Below are 19,298 nucleotides of genomic sequence, written 5' to 3' on the forward strand. Positions count from 1 at the left end.
TTCTATCTTCCTAAGCTCTTAAGTCTGCATATATGCATTGAATTAGGACAAGATTTCTGAACAAGGACAGACATATTAAAACTACAGTAAAGATTCAGAAACAGAGTCTGCAGTCTTCCACAGATTTTTAAATGTAAGACACTTGTATTAATATACTAAGTCTGTACTAAGAAATATTATGCTGATTATGTTTTCAAATTCCAATTAGGAACAATTAGAAATGGAAGCCTTGCTTGTTTCAAACCCACCTAGTCTGCAAGAAGTCATATACCATAATTAAATATGAAGAGGAAAAGTACATTAGCAGCATGTGCTTTCTAACCAATACACGTGGCCTGGTATATTGACAATACTACCTATTTTTTATATGTTAATGATATACATCACACATCAGTTTATTGTTATTCTGAAAGTTACAGGTGTATAATTTAGAAAATAGAAAATAAAATCCTATTGTCTCTTAATTTTGAATTTATATAAACATGTTTAGTTTTCAATTTCTTCATTAGAAGCATAACTTGTTTTTTACACCAGCATGACATTGTCGTGCATATTTCCTTCAATAATTAAGGATACTGATCTCTTAGCTGTTCAAACTGGCAGCCCACGGACTGGATGCGATCGAGTTTGACACCCGTGGTCTAGAGGCAAGGAAAGCTTACAAAATTTGATTTTGAACCATGGCAGTCAGTATTTTAAATGCAGGACCAAAATCAATGAAATAGATTTGTACATTTCTAATACATATATTTGCCATTAAAATTTCAGCTAAAGGGCAGTACTTTACTGTATTTCTCATCTGAAAAATTATTATACAGTAAACTAATAAATAATCATGCTTCCCTCATAGGATTAAAATAGTGTATTTCTTCTTAAAAGTTGTCGTTCTAAAGAGAAGCTGTATAAAGACAAAAAAAAAAAAAAAAAAGGAAGTTTGTGGAAAACTAATAGCCCAGGAAAATTTTAAATGTATCAACAACCACTGTTTCAATGACATTTTTTAAAAAACTGGTAAGATCTTGTTGCATAAATGGAAGAAAGTTCCACCATGTTTTATAATGTGGGTACAAAAACATGGAGGACTAAAGAAAATTGGCCCAGTATTTTGCTTTCTCAGGATTCCAAGGCAGGAATGGACTACAGCTTTCCCATCATTCAAGATTCAGTTAATGACATTGAAAACTGGATAAAATCATACTAATCAGTTCTGTTTAAAATTGTTTTTCAAAGGTATCGTAAGTTTTTAAAAAAATAAAACATTAAAAAAAATAAATGCTGGGACTTCCTGTTTGCTGCTGGCCGCCGCCAGACGTTCCTTTGGGATCGTCAGCTTCCACTGCCTGTCAGAGCCGCCTTCACAACGGAACGGCGGCTCGAAAAAACTCCGTTCCCATGAGGAAACGGAGATAGAGCCGGCAGGGGTGGGTAGAACTCTCTGCAGAGTCCCAAAAGTTTTTCTTTTACTTTTGGGATGGAGCGGATGAGATGCCCCATATCCCCAGCCGCTGCTCCGGGCTTTGGGAGACCTCTGCTAATGCAGAGCCAGGCGTCAAAAGCAAGCCTGCGAATTTGACAGATTACTCAAAGAAAATGTGAGCTGGACCTGTAATACTGAAGCGCAAGTATTTTACTTATCTTTTAAAAATTACTTAAGAGAATAGAGGAAGAGAAAGAGGAAAAAAGTTTCTTTTTAAAATGGCGTCTGCCGCGGCTGGAGAAGAGTTTGAGAGGGAAAGTTCTTCCGTTTTTTATTATTACAATGTAGCGGAATAAATACCACTGGCTACATTTGTAGACAAAACTCCGCTCCTGTTTTTGTTTTTCTCTTTTTTCCCTGGAGGCTTGAGTGTTGCTGGCTGGAAGTCTTTTGTCTTGTTTTTTTTTTTTTCTTCTTCTAACAAAGCCTGCTTAGGCGGAAACATGGCACTGAGGCTTGTGAAGTCAGACAAACAAATAGGTGGGGGGGATTCCCCCACTAAGAATTTAAAGGAACAAGTTTTAACTCTTCAGTCCCAGAAACCTGATTTTAATATAATAGAATTTCTCTTAGAGGAGATTGAAAGAAGGGATGAGATTGTGAATCAGCAACTTGAAAAATTTAAGCAGGAAACTAAGGAATTGGTGAAATCCAAGTTTGACTTTTTGCAGCAAAAAATTTTAAAATTGTCAGAATTCATGATTCGGTTGGATACAAATACTAATTTACTAGAGTCAAAAATGGATGAAATTCAAGATAAATTGGACAATAGAATTCAAAAAATTGAAAATGATTTGTTAAATATTCAGGATTATAGTTCAGAAGAAAAATTTAAAATGGATGCTGACCAAAAGTCTGGTAATGTAGAATATCTGGAACAGAGGATTCAAAAAGAGGTTCTAAAGATACAATATAATTTCACAGAATATGCAATAAGACTTAGAGGTTTGCAGGAAAATAACAGAGATGACTTAAGGAAAATATCTTCTGAATTTCTAGCTGGGATTTTAAAGATTCAACCTGAGGAAGTGTTTTGTAGGATTGACAGAGCTTATCGAATAAACTCCTGGACTGCCAAGCAAAGGCAATTGCCTAGAGATGTGGTAATCTATTTTTCAGATAAAGAAATTAGGAATAAAATTGTGCAAAATTCCTTCAATTCTAATTTGCAATTGTATGGAAGAAAGATTTGGATTTACAAGGAACTCCCACCTAAGATACTAATGGAAAGGAAGAAATTTGGCTTTCTGGTGTCTGAGTTAAAAAGGAGAAATATTCAATTCCGGTGGGACGTCCCAGTTGGTATTATATTGAGATATCAAGGAGAAAGATACCAGTTAAATACTGTTGAAAGGGCGGAAGAATTTTATCAAAATAGGTTGAAAATGAATTTAACGTCTTCAGATATAATACAGGATAAGCAGAAGGAGCTGGAACTAAAGACAGAGACTGTACCAGATAAATTGCCTTTGGATTTATCGGATACCCCAGCTGGATTATCTACAAATTTGAGAGAAGTGCCATCTGATTTTAATGTGATGACTTATCAAGGCAAGGACAAGCATGGAAACCAATTAGAGGATATACAAGGGATAAAAAAGAAATGCGAGACACAAAAAATTAGGATGGAGGTCAAACCCACAAAAAGAAAACAAAAAAAGAAATAGGTTGTACAAAAATAGAAATTTCTAACCCAAGCAACAGTGAAGCCAGTGATTTTAAAATATGAATGATTATGTGAAAACATAGAGGAGGCGACATATTGGTCAATATCATCCTGAGGATAGTGGCAGATCTCTGCATTGCCGTAATTTTGGGACATGGAAAGAGCCTCAAATTGATGGTTTTGAATTATCTACTTTGAAACTTCTTTTTGTGTTGATAAATATATTATAATTATCTTGAATTATAAGGCAAGAGAATCACATTGGGACATGCAGAAGATCGGGTTGTTACCCAATACGATGATGGAAATTAATAATCCTGATGAAACCCACAATTATTATTATATGGAATACAATTATAATGTCACTCGGGTGGTTGTTTTTACTTTTATATATATAAGAAGATGTTTACTACTGATGGGGGCAGATATGATTGGAGATCTTGAATAAACTGTTGCATCCGCAAGCTATGTCACCCTATTATGGATGTTGGTTTTAACAATCCAGTGGAAAGACTTCAAGAAGATATTATATGGACTATAAATTTAAAGTTATTGTCTTTTCTTTTTTTATTTAGATATAATGGAATATATATATATATATATTTTTAAGTAGTGTGGGCAGTGAATTAAAGATATCAAGAATTGTTGTGTATGGTAAATTTGTAAGACAGTGGGTGAATAAGCTAGCTACAGACTGATTAGTTTAAGAAAAGGGATTTTTAAGTGATACATTTAGGGGAGTGGAGGAAATGGATAGAGTGGAATAAATGTTAAATTAGATTTTATGGGGAGCCCGCTTTGAAATGTTATTAAAGTAGGACTTATTGTATAGTTTTAAAGTGGAAGGTGGTTTTGAATTGTTGCAATAATGCATAGATATAAAACACTATTATGCTAAATTAGAGTTATTTTATAATAGTTATAGTATAATGTGTTTGTTTTTTTTTGTTTTTTTTTTTCTCTTCTTCTTTTCTGAAATGTATGGATAAAGGGGGATTTATAATACTTTTAGTAAGTAAAGGTCAGTATTTTGAGGAGGGAGTAAGTAATCTGTTATGAATTAGGGTTTTTTTTTGTTACGAAGAAGTCACAGGGGGGGAAGGGTGGGGAGGGGGGTTAGGGAGGGGGGGGAGGGGGGGGAAAAAGGGGGAAAAATTTGTATTTGAAAACCTTTTCAATAAAAAAAATAATAAAAAAAAATAAAAAAAAATAAATGCTGAGACTCTTCCACATTTTTCTACATTTTTCAATCTCACATGATTACTTAACAGAAGTCTTTGTTTTCATACTATCTTTTACAGTCATACCTGACCGTAGTTTTCATTTACATCCCATCTGCTTAATTAGCTTAATCATACTAAATTACGTTTTCTTTTGACTTAATTATCTTTATGTCTTTGAAGATATTCCCTTGTATATTTCAGGAAATCTATTTCAGGGATATTGCTGGTCCAGCTGAAGAAGCTACATTATGCAATTTGTCCATATTTAATGGCCCATTTCAATCTGGATAAATTACATAAATAAATTTGCGCTATCAACAATTTTAGTCATTCTAATAATTCAAGTGGAAAAATCTGACATTTCCTTCAATATGCCGGTAATCCTTGATTTATGATCACAATTGGATTCTGGAATTTTGGGCATTAAAATGATGCAGTTGTTAAATGAGTCCTCAATGACTAGACCAAATTTTATAGTCATTTTTACCATGATTGTTAAGTAAATCAACACAGTTGTTAAGCAAATCACATGGTCATTAAGCAAATCCAGCTTCTCTCATTAACTTCGCTTCTCAGAAGCTAGCTGGGAAAGTCACAAATGATCATGTGACGATAAGATGCTGCAACTATGTAAATGTGAGCTGGTTGCCAAGCACTCAAATTGCAATGCGTGACTGTGTGGGTGATGCAACAGCCATAACTTTGAAGTCACTTTTTCCAAGGCCATAGTAAATTTTAATCACTGTTAAATGATCACAAAATGATCAAGCACTAACTGTATTCTATTATGTAGCACGATAATAAACTGTTGTTAGATGTGGAAAAGCAGTAGTATCTCGCAAACACAGTTTAAAATTCCTACTATATTACTTTTATAATAACACACTTCTCACGAGACAACCAGCAATGAACTAGGACCACAATGGATGATACACAAAATACATACTGTAAATATCAATGATGATATGTATAGTACATGAACATGTCCATACATAACTTTGACCTTTTCTATACAAAAGATAATCTACCTCAAACTGAGAGTATTTCTAAGGTATTTCCTTAGCACATTTTCATTTTTTTCAGGTTTTCTTCCAGTAATAACATTTCTTCCATTCCTTTTCCCAACTCCATTTGTACAGTAAAACAGTCAAATATAGTCAGGTACAGGTAATCTTTGACTTCTCACCATTCATTTAACAACTGTTTGAAGTTATAATGGTGCTGGAAAAATGAGTTTTGACGGGTTCTTCCATTTACAACCATTACAGCATCCGTGCAGTCATGTGATCAAAATCCAGTTGCTGGGCAACTGGCATGTATTTACGACAGTTACAGCAGCCAAGATCACGTGATTGCCATTTGGGACCGTCTCAGATGGCTTCTGACAAGCAAAGTCAATGGGGGAAGCTAGATTCACTTAACAACTGCATGATTAATGAATGAAGCAAAAAAGACTATAAAATCTTCACTTAATGATCACTTGTTTAGGGACAGAAGTTCCAGGCCCATTTGTGGTTGTAAGTCGAGGACTACCTGTATAAAAATATAGTCAGCAATCTTCCCATTAACTGAACTGAACTCTGCTGCTTTATCATTTAGCAGAGATCCATGAGAGACCAGGGTTGTCAAACTCAAGGCCCGGGAGCCAGATCCAGCCTGCAGGGTGCTTAGATCTGGCCCACAGGGCCGCCCTAGAAACATAGAAGGACTGGCCTGCAGTGTCTCTGCCAGCAAAAACAGCTCGGGAGGGCCGTGTCGCAACCAAAAACGGAGCTCAGGAGCCCATTTTTGCTATCAGAGCACTTGGGCCCCCACAGGCACCAACACGAGTGACATTGAGCTGGCCATGCCCACCCCAGCCATGCTCCTCACCCCCCTGAGGACAAACACAATCCTGATGCGGCCCTCAATAAAATCGAGTTTGACACCCCTGCTCTAGACAATGACTCTTGGTCTCAGGTGATCCAGTCCTCCATATATTTTAATTTCCATCTTCAACAAAGAAATTTCAAAAATGTATTTGTTGCAGCTCAACAGGAAGAAAGGAAATTTAAATATGTGGAGCATATTTTAGCTTACAATCAAGTATATCAGAAAGCCAGCGATTTAATTACAGAATACTGTATTTTAATTGTACATAACAGCAGGATCCTACTTCTAGGAGTTACAGTCCAACATCCATGCAACACACTAGGCTAGAGAAAGCTAAAGAACTTTGACATTGACTCATAATTAATTCCAGATAAAATATGGGAGTTTAGCTAGTTCTTATTTGCTATAGTCCCAACAAGAATCCCCCTCAGGAAATCAGCATTCTCAAACAAATATAATAAGAGGGAGATAGGGAAAACTTAGAAGTTACTGGGAAACTGAAAAGAAAAAATGACCACACATTTCATTTTTATGCAAGCTTATTTACATAGTAATCACTCAGTGAACCTTGCACAATCATTTAAAAACAAAAATTATGCACACTGAAGCAAATAGATATATAACACATCTCATTTGGTTTTATAACTGTTATGTTTATAGGGACAGCGGGATTCTAAAAACAGCAAAAAAGGATTATGCCTGAAAATTCTTACACTGAAAAGTTTGAATGAGATCCTTACACAAACTTGTTGAAGTGACTAGATGACAAATACACTGCAGTTCCAGTCATCAAATTTCCAAAAGGACATAATGAACTGGAAAGTGTTCAGACAAATGGAAAATAGAAGTGATGACATATTTGGAAATTGTTGTTCCCTCAGATAAATGTTGTCTTTTTACTAAAAGGTATTTTAATTTTGTAAAAATACCCAGAGTTATTCTGGAGTTGGGCAGTGTAGAAACTTTAATAATAACAATGTAATAAAGCACAAACAGAATGCTGGAAATGAAAAATCTTACATGGTCAATTTCTACAAAAGATTGAGAAAAAGAAGATAAAGATAAAACCTGGCAATGGTTTATAACTGGAACATTAAAAAAAGAAACTAAAGGTTTGAATGTGGTTGTTCAAGAATAAGCTACTGGTATATGAATTAATGAAATCAAGGTCAGAATTGAAAAATCATCAAATGATTCAATGTGCAGGTTGTGCAAAGAAACAGAAGAAACAGTAGATCATATATTCAGCTTAAAATCGTACAGACTGACTATAACGTAACACAGTTGCCAGAATAATTTACTGGAATATCTGTAAAAAATAGCATGTGCCAGTAATGAAAATTTGGTGGGAACATACAGTTGAAATAGTAGTTGAAAATGAGCAGCTTAAAATATTGTGGGATTTCTGAATACAAATTGATAAAAGTCTTGGCACAAAATACATGAGATTTAACACGAGATATTCAAACTAGATTTCACATTGTTATCAACCTATTGAGCCCTTCCCAGGGATAGGCAGATGTAGTTTTTGTAGTTTCATCGTGTTAAAGATATCATTGCAAGATATAAGCTGTTCCAAGTAAAGCTGCATTTGACTGATGGTGATTTTGTCAATACTAATGGTGTTCAGATGATGCTCTAGTAACTTTGGGATTGCATCCAAGGTGCCTATTGCTATTGGTACTACTTTTGTGTTCTTTTGCCACAGTTGTTCTACTTTCATTTGGAGGGTTAACTCGGGCAAACCCTGTTTAGGATGAGGAAGGCCCAGGCAGGTGGTGAGCTTGGCCTTGTGCAGGAGAGATCTGAAGACCTGAGACTTAAACAGACCGAAAAATGATGGCTGACCTGGGGCCAGATCCTCATCATCCGACAACCCTGGTTCCCTGAGGTCATGTCCAGCAGCAGCAGAACCCTGACTAGAAGAAGCTCTAGCATAGTCCTGATCCTGGGAGCGATCCAGGTCCACCGAACCCTGCGAAAGTAGAAGTTCCCCTTGCACCTTGGACTGCTCAGTCACCCATGAGTTAGTTCTGTGTTGATCTCCTCTGCAATGCCACGCTGGACAGCTGCCTGAATAAGGGCAGCCAAGTCAGGAGTCGTGGGGGGGGATCCCAGCCCCCTGTGGTGAGAGCCCTGTTAGTGGAATGGGGGCTACTGAAGGCGGCTGGGAGACAACCGGGTCTTGAGAAATAACCTGTGCCGCCTGAACCGGTTGGATGACTTGGGCCCCCTGGGCCTCAATGGCCCCCTGGGTAGATTGGACTGGTGAGGACTGAAGGGGCCCAAAGAGCCTTGCACTATCCTCTGCCTGCCCTGGACCGGCAGATACAGGGGACCAGGCTGGAGGCGGGGCCTGAGTAACTGGGGTGACAGGGCCTCCTTGATCATCCGATGGCTTTGGGTCCGAGGGAGGAATTACAGGGGAGGGATGAAACTCCCTCATAGAGGCCTCTTTAATTGCCTTCTCTATCACTTTCTCCAGGGCTTTGTGCCTTTTCAATTCCTCCTTTTGCCAGGCCTTGGAGGATTTTGATGACCTGGATGGCTGAGATGTAGATGCCTTTCTCCATTTAGAGGGAGCAAGAACCCCTGAGGCAAGGCCTGAGGAACCCCTCTTGGAATGCCTGGAGGTGAAGGCCATTTTGAAAATCAAAGATGTGGGCCTCAAAGCAACACAAGGTTGACCCAAAATGGCGGCCAGGCAGGCAAAGCCCGAAAAGAAGGCCAACAAAATGGCCACCGGGCGACAAAAACGGCCAAAATAAGGCCTCCAAGGAGGGTGGGAAAACCCGTCCGCCGCCAGTCACTAGCCTCGGGACCAGAATGGTCTTACCGGCTGAGGATGAGTCCCAGGAAATTGGATGGCCGTTTGCGGGATCGCTGGGCTCCACGGCACAGCACCGAAAGCGAAACTGGCAATTAGAACCTTTGTGAGACGCATGTGGGCCAGGCCCACGGATGCCGATCCAAGACTCTGCTGGCTGGCAGAGTCACCACCCCACGGGAGCGGTCTTCAGTGGGCTCCGGCCGAAGTCATTCGCGCTGGAGCGCAGGACCTCAACTGGATGGTCAGGAGGCACCTGCTAACACCGCCCAGGTGGTCCTCAGCGGGATCAGGCGTGAGCCCTTCGCGCTGGAAAGAGGAGCTCAACCAGATCCCTGGGAGCCCTTCTGAAGCAGACAAGCTGAAAAATCAAGTAATTAGTAATAGATTGGAGCAAAAAAACTTTGCCAAAGCAGTCAGAAATGGAGAGCTCAACGAAGTCTGTCTAAACAGATTGACTGAGTCTGAAATCTGGGAAGCAAGAGGAAGAGGAGGAGCTTCACAAATTGCAGTCTCAGTCCGGGACAGATGACAGTTAACCCATTCCTGACTGCTGGGCCCATGCTCTAGTAGAAAGGGCCATCAGGGAGATACATGCTGCCTCCAGAGCCTCCAGAGTCAGACCTCAGCGAGGCAGAGGAACAGGAGGAGTCTGTTCCCAGTGCACGCATGCGCAGAGCTGCCAGAAGGCAGGAACAGCTAAAACAAAAGGGACAACTCGGGAGTAGGGCTGGGAGATGATTGGTTCCTTCCATAAGACTTAAAAGAGGAGCAAAGGTACATGGGCCTTTGCAGGAAGCAACGTTTGTTCATTTGGTTCAGCTTAAAGCCTGAAACTCTGATTCTGGACTCCGTGTGGCTTTGCCAATTAGGTCTTTGGCAGCGTGTCAAGGGAGATAAAGGTGGGTGATTATTCCGAAGGACGTTTCCCAAAGGATTCTTTATAACTAATTGGGACTCAACTGTGAACAAACAGGATTCACAGCTGTTGCAATAAAAGGGGTTTTTGGGACTACTCATGTGTTTTAATGAATCAGGAAGTCTAGGTGAGAACAGGTCCAATGTATTTGGAGTGCACTTTGTTATAAACATATATTTTATTAGCTGGATACCCGTGCTTCGCTATGAAACTGTGATCGGGCTTGATAAATCGACACTTACAGCTTGAAAATTAATGAGTAGTTATGATCGGCCTCTCCTCTCCACTTCTCTCCCTCAGGCTTGCCCCACAGAAGCCTCCCCTATCCTCTCCCCTTCTCTCCCTCAGGCTTGCCCCACAGAAGCCTCCCCTATCCTATCCCCTTCTCTCCCTCAGGCTTGCCCCACAGAAGCCTCTCCTCTCCTATCCCCTTCGCTCCCTCAGCGTTGCCCCACAGAAGCCTCCCCTATCCTATCCCTTGGTTGCTGCTGTGAAAGTAAAACTGAAAGTGAAACTCCTCTGCTTGTGTTTTGCATTTGGAACAGAATTCTTTTCAGGTGGGGAAGGGGAGTAGAACTCCTTAGCATCAGAGGGCTGTTTGGAAAGTGAAACAGTATTTGCTGTGTGTGCAAGGAGACAGGAAGGAGCCTGGCCGTGGCTTAGCTCAACTGTTCTGTATTAAAGCTGCTTCCTGCTGTGAAAGTAAAAATGAAAGTGAAACTCCTCTCCTCTGCTTGTTTTGCATTTGGAACAGGTTTCTTTTCAGGTGGAGAGGGGAAGCAGAACTCCTTAGCATCAGAGCATGTTAATCATAATATAGGAAATACTAATGCTCCGATGGTCATTTTGAAAAATCCTTTCTTAGTGACCACCTAGAAACCAAGAGGAACATAGGTGGCAAATTTCAAGTCTGTAGGCTTTACGGTTCTGGAGATTTCATGATTACAGCGTGAGTGGTTTTCGCTTTTATATATATAGATATACACAACTTATGCCATTGAACACCTGCAAAAGTCAGTAGCTATTCTGAAATAATAAGCTTCTAGTCCTCATGCTGATAAGGAATTTTTGAAAGTCTGATATTCTGAAAACTAGTTAAACCAAATAAATGTCTGAAAATGTAACTGAGTGCAGCTTACGGATTTTTAACTAATTTTCTCATTTTAACAGGGGCTAAAGATGAAGGTTATTTAGCATCTTTCCATTAGGATTGTTAAAACAGCATAAAGTCCTGCCTCTTCAGTTTTCTTTTGGACTAAAAGAAATTCAGTGCAGACAGGAAAAATGCCTGCTGGGTTTTATTCTGGATTTAAAGATGTTCTTGATTTGCAACACTTGAGAATGCTTTATCTAAAATATGAACGTATGAAACAGATTCTAAATTCAATCCAATCTATTCTGACTACTTACCTGGCAAATTACTCTGGCTGTATTATGTGTAATAATCTCTCACTTGGGTTTTATTTTTATTTTTGTTTACTGTTTTGTGTTTAATTGGTTTTGTAGTATGTTTTTTAATACTACAGATATTTTTTTTATCTGCCCAGAATCACTTTGTGTGAGGTAAGTGCCCATATAAATGTGACACAGAAAATGAAACTAAATAAATAAACAATATATTGAAAGGAAAGATGAAATTTAGTTTACTCCTGATATGATAGTTTTCTATAAGTAAAGAATTGTATTTTTGCATTGATGAGCATTGTAAACAATGACCCACTTGTATTTTGAAATGATTCAGAACTATTCAAAGGTGAACTTCCTACCCAATAGAAAATTGTAGAATTGACTAATAAGGCAAGGAAAAAACCATTACTAACAAATAAACAATTTTTTTTTTCAGATCCTGACCTTAACAGCTAATTGTAAAGCTACTATCAGAATTGGTAGGAAATGTTAAGAATGTTAGGTACAGCATGACGTTCATATAAGATAGAAACAACTGGCTCACATTGCTAACATAACTAGAGAAAAACACAGTCTCTGCAATTCTTATGTAAACTACGGTAATAGTGTAGTGCATAGCTAATCAGTGCATTGATGCTGTCACCTAGTCAGGTAATGAAATGTCTGCATGGAAACAACTGTTCAGGGAGCATCAAGGACTCCACAGTTCAACCCTGAACTACATATATTCTCTTTTATTGTAAATTAAGAGATACAATAAAATCACAGTTTATCTGGAATATTTCCAATGCAAATTTTATTGAGACAAATGAGATGTGCCCAAATAAAGACTGCACACAATCAAATGTACAGATGTGCAATTCCCATTTACCTTAATGCCAATAATCTGGCAGTAACTTTGTAGTATGTAAAAAGCGAGAGCTTAATTAGCAGTTGATGATTTCCAAATCACATTGAATTAGTAGTTCGACTCTCATTACTGATCTTGCACAAATACATCTTAAAATACATATTTCATACACTTTGATTGGGAGCCTCCCAGTTGGTTGAAAGATGGGCGGTTACATACACACTTTAAGAAACAAACGAGCGTAAAACCTTAGGAGTAGCAAAAAAAAAAGACAAGAAAGCCATTGAGAAACCATGACAATATCTTTGAAATAATTTCAGCTAAATTTCCAAAACTATTTAGTTGATATATAAAACTCGCATTACAATATTTAAATGTGCATTTCTACCCAGAAGCAAGTTCCATTCCTCTGTGCTTTATTATGTTTTAAGATTTTTTTAGTTCATTTTTGTGAGAGAAAATACAGTTCCTCTATTTGTAAACTATATATTTATAATTGGGGGGGGGGATGCCTCTTGATTCTGAATTACTGGACTTCAGGTTTCTTTGCAATGGCAAGACCTCTCATCCTCTATGCCAAATTAAATCTGGAGCAAATAGGCTCAAACCTATTCCCTGATCTGCCTCATTGTACAAACTCTACTTCGTCCAAATTTTCCCTCTCCTCTTTTCTATAGCATTTTTAAATAGAGGTTTCCAAACCCAAGCTGTGAAAATGCTGTAGACAACTTGTACTGATTCATATATGTATGAAACTGGCAACTGTCTAATTAAGCTGGAACAGAGCAAGACTAATCTCTAAAGTAAAATATGGAATTAAATAAAATCTCTAAAGTAAAATATAAAGTTAAATAATTTTGCCAAGGATAGCTTCTATAGGACTTTTAAATAAAAATGTTGAATAAAAATGTTGAAATAGAGGTAACAAGTTTTTTTAGCAAAATTCCATACCAGTTTGTATTGTATTCTTTTATCACCGATCAAACAGGAGCCCCACTTTAAAGCTATCAATGAAGTAATTACATAGAGATTTACTTATTCATCAAATGTCCTATAAAGCTATCATATACTGAGTTTCATCTGGAAAATCATGGATATATTACTGTAATGAGGTAATATGACATCTAAGTAGTTGCATTTTGAAAAGATATTGAAGGAGAGTGCCTGTCCATAAAAATATAGGAAAATAACTTCTAGCTAATTTAAATGCCCACGTTTCTAGGTTCTAATGACATTCAGTCTATATAAAGGAACTGTTTATCAGGATTTCTGTCAATTATTTTGACTGATCCTGAGAATTGGGAAGTGGTGATGGATTTAAGAGGAGCAAATGTGACTTTCTGCAGGAAACAGAAAAAAAACAGGATTCATGTATTATTGACCAATGACCCTAACATAAAATGTGTAAAAATGTTAGGGCCAGTAAAAAAGCAAGCCATTTGTAAGAACTTTGAAAGTCATGCCATGATTACTAAGAACCAACATGGCTTTGTAAAAGATAAATCAGGTAATACAAACATTGTCTCCTTCTTTGATTTAGTAATTATTCTAGTGGACAAGGCGAATACTGTGGATATAATCAATCTTGATTTCAGCAAAGCTTCTGACAAAGTTCTACAGGCATTCTCACTAACAAGTGCAGTTAAGTGAAGTAGGAATTAGTGAGATTTCACAGGGATAAATTTTGGGGGCAGTATTATTCAACATTTTTATTAGTTACTTGACTGCTGGCACTGATGGACTGTTTGCCAATTTATGAATGATATAACATTAGAAAGTCTAGAATACTCAGGATGACAAAACAACATTGTAGCCTAATCTGGGCAGGTTAGAAGACTAGGCAGAGAGAAACAAGATGTTTCTTAAGAGGGAAATATGTCAGGTATTACATTTGGGGGTGAAAAAATGAGGGACATATGTACATTCATGGCTTGAAAAGCCTATTCTAAAACAGACTTTGATGAGGTTATTGACAACAAGCTAAACGTGACCTAGTAGTATCAGACAGCTGCTAGAAGGGCTAATGCAGCTCTGGGAAGCATCAAAAGGACCACTGGAAATCATCATTTCTTTCCAGTTGGCATTGGTGAGACCACAGCTGGCATACAACTTCAGGTATCCCACTTACAGAATATTGACAAGTGGGAGATGATTCAAAAGGAGGACAAAAAAGATGACACAAATACTCCAGGATCTGCTCTCTGATGGCCAGCTGAAGGACCTTGAATGTTCATTAAGATGACAAAGGAGAAATGTTAGCTGTGTTAAAGTACATAAAAGGAAGTTCCAGGAAAGGTATCATGAACTGTTTTCTATGGCAACAGAAACCAGAAACAGAAATAACAGGTATGAGTTGGAGCTATCTAGATTTGATTTAAATATAAAGGAAAACTTCCTGATAGTTAAAATCTATACAACTATGGAATACTCTATTAAAGGGTTCATCTCTGGAAATGTTTAGGAAGAAGCCAGCCACCTCTTATGAATTAAGTGGTTTTTCTGTATGTTACAGAAGGCTGGACTAGATTATTCTCATGGTCCCTTGAAACTCTATAATCCTATAAATTCTATGATATTGAAATAAACTCAATCAATGCATAGTTTCATTTCTGGCTTTAATCTATTAAAAATGACAACATAATAATAAATACTTAAAATACTGGCAAAACCATGAAAATTAGATTTGCATTTTTATATCCACTGATCGTACAAAAGGCACAACCACAGTAAACATTATTTTTTGTTTTGGTTTCCAAGCAAATATGCCATGGCTACTTTACATGTCAGAGAATTAATCCAAAGACTATGTGTGGTATCCAATAGCACGTTTCTGTCAAAAATTTGCATTTATCAATAGGAAGAGGATTTCCCACCATTTAAGTATATACAAATTCTATTTTAGCAAGGCTCCAGTCCTATGGGGCAATTTTTGAGGTTGCACGTGACATCGTATCAGTGGGGATAGGACAAGGAAGTTGCTAATGTGAGATGATTCTTTCTTATATTAATGAATTCCTTCTAGAGTCCTAAAGGTAGTATAGAAATACGATTAATAAAGACAAATCATATTAATGAAAGGATGATCTTAATAGCAAGGTACTACAAAAATAATTAAATCTATAATTGATATAACCCCAGAAATTATTTCAATATATCTGCCTGCAATATTAAAATACTATCACCAGAATATCACTAGAGCACCATCAACAAAACAATAGTTAATATTCTTATCCAGTTATTAGCAAATTCTGAGTGATCCCCAAAAGCTAAGCAGGGCCAAACCTGGTTGTACTTAAGACAGGAGACCACCAGGAAATTGCATTTCTAAAGTTTTGCCTGGAAAGTCATAAAACATTCTGAAGAATCTATATGTGAACTGGGCTGCTTAAAGATTAACGTTACAATGCCTCTAAATAGGAAAGGAGACAACATAAATAGTGAGATACTAAGGATTAGAACATCATTTGGTTCAATCTTTTAGTAATTGTTCAGAAAAATTATAGGCTACCAGGATACTGATTGATTTTATCCCATATTAATTTAAAAATGTAAAGTAAATGTTCTCCAAAGCATTCACAGTAGCATACATGATTATAAGAGTCCCATTTTAGCCTTCCAACAGATCAGTAGGTTAAAGATCAAATATTGTGGTATATCCAGTCTATTCAACGCACTATAACAGCTTTATTTTGCCCAATAAGCCAACCAGGAACCTCATAAATATAAACTGCCTCATCAGTTTCCTAGCTTTTAAGGTATAAAATTTTAAGGTATCAAACAATTGTCAGAAAGTCAAATCAGTGCAGAGAAAATGTTTCGGTTTACATGAAAATGATTTCACAAACTGTAACTGTAAATAACTATATTATTAGCATGCAGGTTTACCTCTAACTTCCTATACTGTTTAAGCCAACCAACTTATTGATCAATACTACTCTATCAGAAAAAGCACCTAGAATAAGAAATAAAGAATTTCAAAAGAAATCATCAACATGATGATTAAAGCTTTGTAATCCAACTACAGGTTCACTAGGAAACAGCAGCAATAGAATGAATGAGAAGTTACTTTAATGAGACTTGTCATGCTTTCTGTATCACTGCAGAGTCACAAACAATCTATGTCTGATTTGCAAAAGAAGAGGAACATATGATCTGGCAATGATGATAGTTTTGTCCACAGCTGCTATTGCAGTACAGAAAGCCCTACTCATTAATTGCTTTCATTAGCAGCTTGGTTTCTGTTTTCTAATCATTTCAGGATTAGAAAATGTCCTTGCTTGCTCTGTGTATAAAGAATCCCTGAGAGAGATGATTTTGTAGATTTTAAATTGTGTTGCTGGCTGCAATGTTACAATATAAAACTGTAAAAGTATAAAATATCCTAAAATCACAGCTTTTATTATACACAATTAATATCTGTTAATTTGGGGGGGGGGTGTTATATCAGCAGTATTTCCCAAATCATTATTTGGAATACTCACTTCGTGGATTCAAAAAAAAGGGGATTGGGAAATATTTTAAACTCAACTAAAGGCTCTACTTCAATATACCCTCCATCACGTTACATCCATACTATATAAACTACTAGTTCCCAAGGTCACTTTTCCAAGTCTATGGGTGTTTTTTTCTACGCAAAGCTATACAAAGGCTCCTGTGTATTGCGCGGAATGTCCATAAATTCTGGGATGCTTAATGAACATGGTCCTCAATAGATATTCTGAGGCTAGAACTCTAAAAATTTCCAACCAGCATGGGCAACAGCTGCACTGGCTGGGGATTCTGGGATCTCCCATGTCTGGAGGATACCAGACAAGAGGTTATCATGGAATGTCTCATAATCCACCACTGCACTACAGTAGTTTATACAAGAACACCCAAGATCCAGATTTGCTCTTTTGCCCTGAAAGTCTCAGGAGTACTAGCATCTCCACTTTGCTTTTCAAAATGTGCAAATATTTGCAAGCCGTATTACAAAATAACACCAGCTCTCCTTATCATAATGCAGAAGATGGCAAGATGCTGCTGGAAAGCACACCAAACAATGCAGAGAGGAGCGGACGGGGGGGGGGGTTTCCAACTCTCTATCGATGCTGAATCTCTCTTTCTCTTTCTCTCTCGAGCCCCCAAATTGCACCAAACTTGGTCATGGTTGCAGGAATGCACATGACTCATGGACGTACTGTGGATGGAGCTGCAACCGAGGCAGGTGGGCAGGACTCTTGTGTTTGTGTGTCTGTGTGAGCGCGAGTGTGCCAAGAGCGCCTTGAAAGGGGGGGGGAGGAGTGGGGGGGGGGAAGGGAAAGCAAACTGCAGTGCGTGGGACCAGACTCAAGGGAGGCGCAGCTGGGCTTGGACGGCGCATCCTCCTTATCGCCACCCATGCAAAACAGTGGGCAGGCGCAGAGAACTTCTGGGGGTGAGAGGGTCATGGGGAGCCATCGCAGCCGTAGCCCTCCGCCCGCCTGCCTGCCCGGAGAACGATCAAGGGAGGAGCTGCGGGTCGTCTTCCCTCCCCCTCCCCACCTCCGAAGCCCCGTTCTTTTAAGAGAGGAGGCTGTGGCTGCAAGGGGCATCGCCGCTCGCTGCGTCCAGCCGGGCATCCTCCTCCTCCTCCTCCTCCTCCTCTTCTCCCGCTGAGCAAATCTGCGCAGAGGGCATCACATGAGCCATCCCCTCCCTGACGCCCAGGGCCCGAAGGTCCGCTCCCAAGGGCAGAGCCTCCCCAACGCCATGACAGTGCCCGAGAGGAGAATGAAGCGCTCGGCATGCCCCCTCCACGCCGAGCTCGGGCCGCCTGGCTGGCCGGCCGGCTGGCCGACTGACCGACCGACCGCCGTCTCTTAGCGCCTTGCCGGCTTTGGCCGAGCAACCCGAGTTCATTCATAGCCAGTCCCCGGGCCGGGCTGGTGCACCCCGAGCGCTCCTGGCGAGCGCACAGCGCGCCAATAAAAAGTTCAGAGCACAACTTACCTAAAATGGCTCCTGCAGCAGCCAAAATACAAACAGCTATTATTTGGTGAAGTTTAGCCCAGACACCCTGCAAGGACAGCCTAGCCTGACACCGGCACGCCCCCACATCGCCGCCACTGGTTACCCGTAGACCCCCAGCTCCTGCCATTGGAGCGGCGGCCCGTCAGCCAAACGCAACCCGCTCCAAGCTTGGCTGCAGTGTGCTTATTGCCAGCTCCATTGTGCTCCTATTTGCATTGATGTGATCGCTGCCGGGATTGGCTGTGGCAGAAGCCGTGCAATTTCCTTTCTCCCCCCCCCCTCCCTCCCCAACACCTCCCCAACAATTCCTGGTGCTTCCCGGATCCGCAGTCCCGGTGTTTCTCTCCCCTTCCATCTCTGCCTCTCTGGCACCTGAGGCAACTGTGGATGCAACTTTCTCAAAGCTCGGAAGGGCAAGAGAGAGTCCCCCCTCCCTCACCTCCAGTCAAGGGATGGGGGTGGGGGGGTTTACTTACTTCAAATAGCATTAGAGAAGAAGGGAGGGAGAAGAAGGGGGGGAACCTCTCCCCCTTTTGCATTCCACGTCTTTGCTCGCTTTTCGTTTCCCGGATGTGAAATTTCCTGCATTTAAAACACCGTCTGGAGGTGGGACGTGCAACCTCCGAACTGGACGCTGCAGATCTTTCTTTGATGCCTGGGAAGTATGAATCCGGCGTGGTACTCCGAGGATGTCAAGTTGCCTTGGTTTAAAGAGCCGCTGATCACGACTGTCCTTACAAGCTGTTCATCCGCAGAGCTGCTCTCTCTCCTCCCCACCTCCACTAAAAATTATGTTGAGTAATTATGGCTGCAGTGGAAATGTATAAAATACATCGCGAAGCACCACTAAATCCTTTTTTTCCTAAAGTAATTTAAGATCAATTTTTTCAGTGATCAACTAAACCCTACAATTAAAATACTATTTTAATCATTCTATAAAATATATTAATTTCTGGAAAATTTGAACTAGATTATATACCTTCTATCGATTATTTTTTTTTCTCCATACTCCAACTATGATTCTGGTATTACTCCTTGGGAAATACGTAAGATCAAATTGCTTGTG

General features: G+C 39.4%; 1 protein-coding gene across 6 annotated transcripts in view; it reads right to left on the reverse strand.

Annotated features, from left to right (window-relative positions):
* The window catches only part of CHD6 (chromodomain helicase DNA binding protein 6), a 156,125-nt gene extending 137,167 nt beyond the window's left edge, over nt 1-18,958 (reverse strand). For 2 of the 6 annotated variants that reach the window (XM_087889274.1, XM_034414085.3), the window contains exon 1: nt 18,212-18,418. The gene's annotated coding sequence lies outside the window, so the exon portion shown is untranslated. Of the gene's footprint in view, nt 1-18,211; nt 18,419-18,708 lie in introns of those variants that run through there. The other 4 variants (XM_034414089.3, XM_034414084.3, XM_060689691.2 and 1 more) reach the window with 3 other exon arrangements.
* Between the last annotated feature and the right edge of the window lie 340 nt (nt 18,959-19,298).

This window comes from Pantherophis guttatus, chromosome 3 (genome assembly GCF_059756535.1).
Source record: "Pantherophis guttatus breed Tessera chromosome 3, ASM5975653v1, whole genome shotgun sequence".
In the NCBI taxonomy this organism is placed as follows: domain Eukaryota; kingdom Metazoa; phylum Chordata; class Lepidosauria; order Squamata; family Colubridae; genus Pantherophis; species Pantherophis guttatus.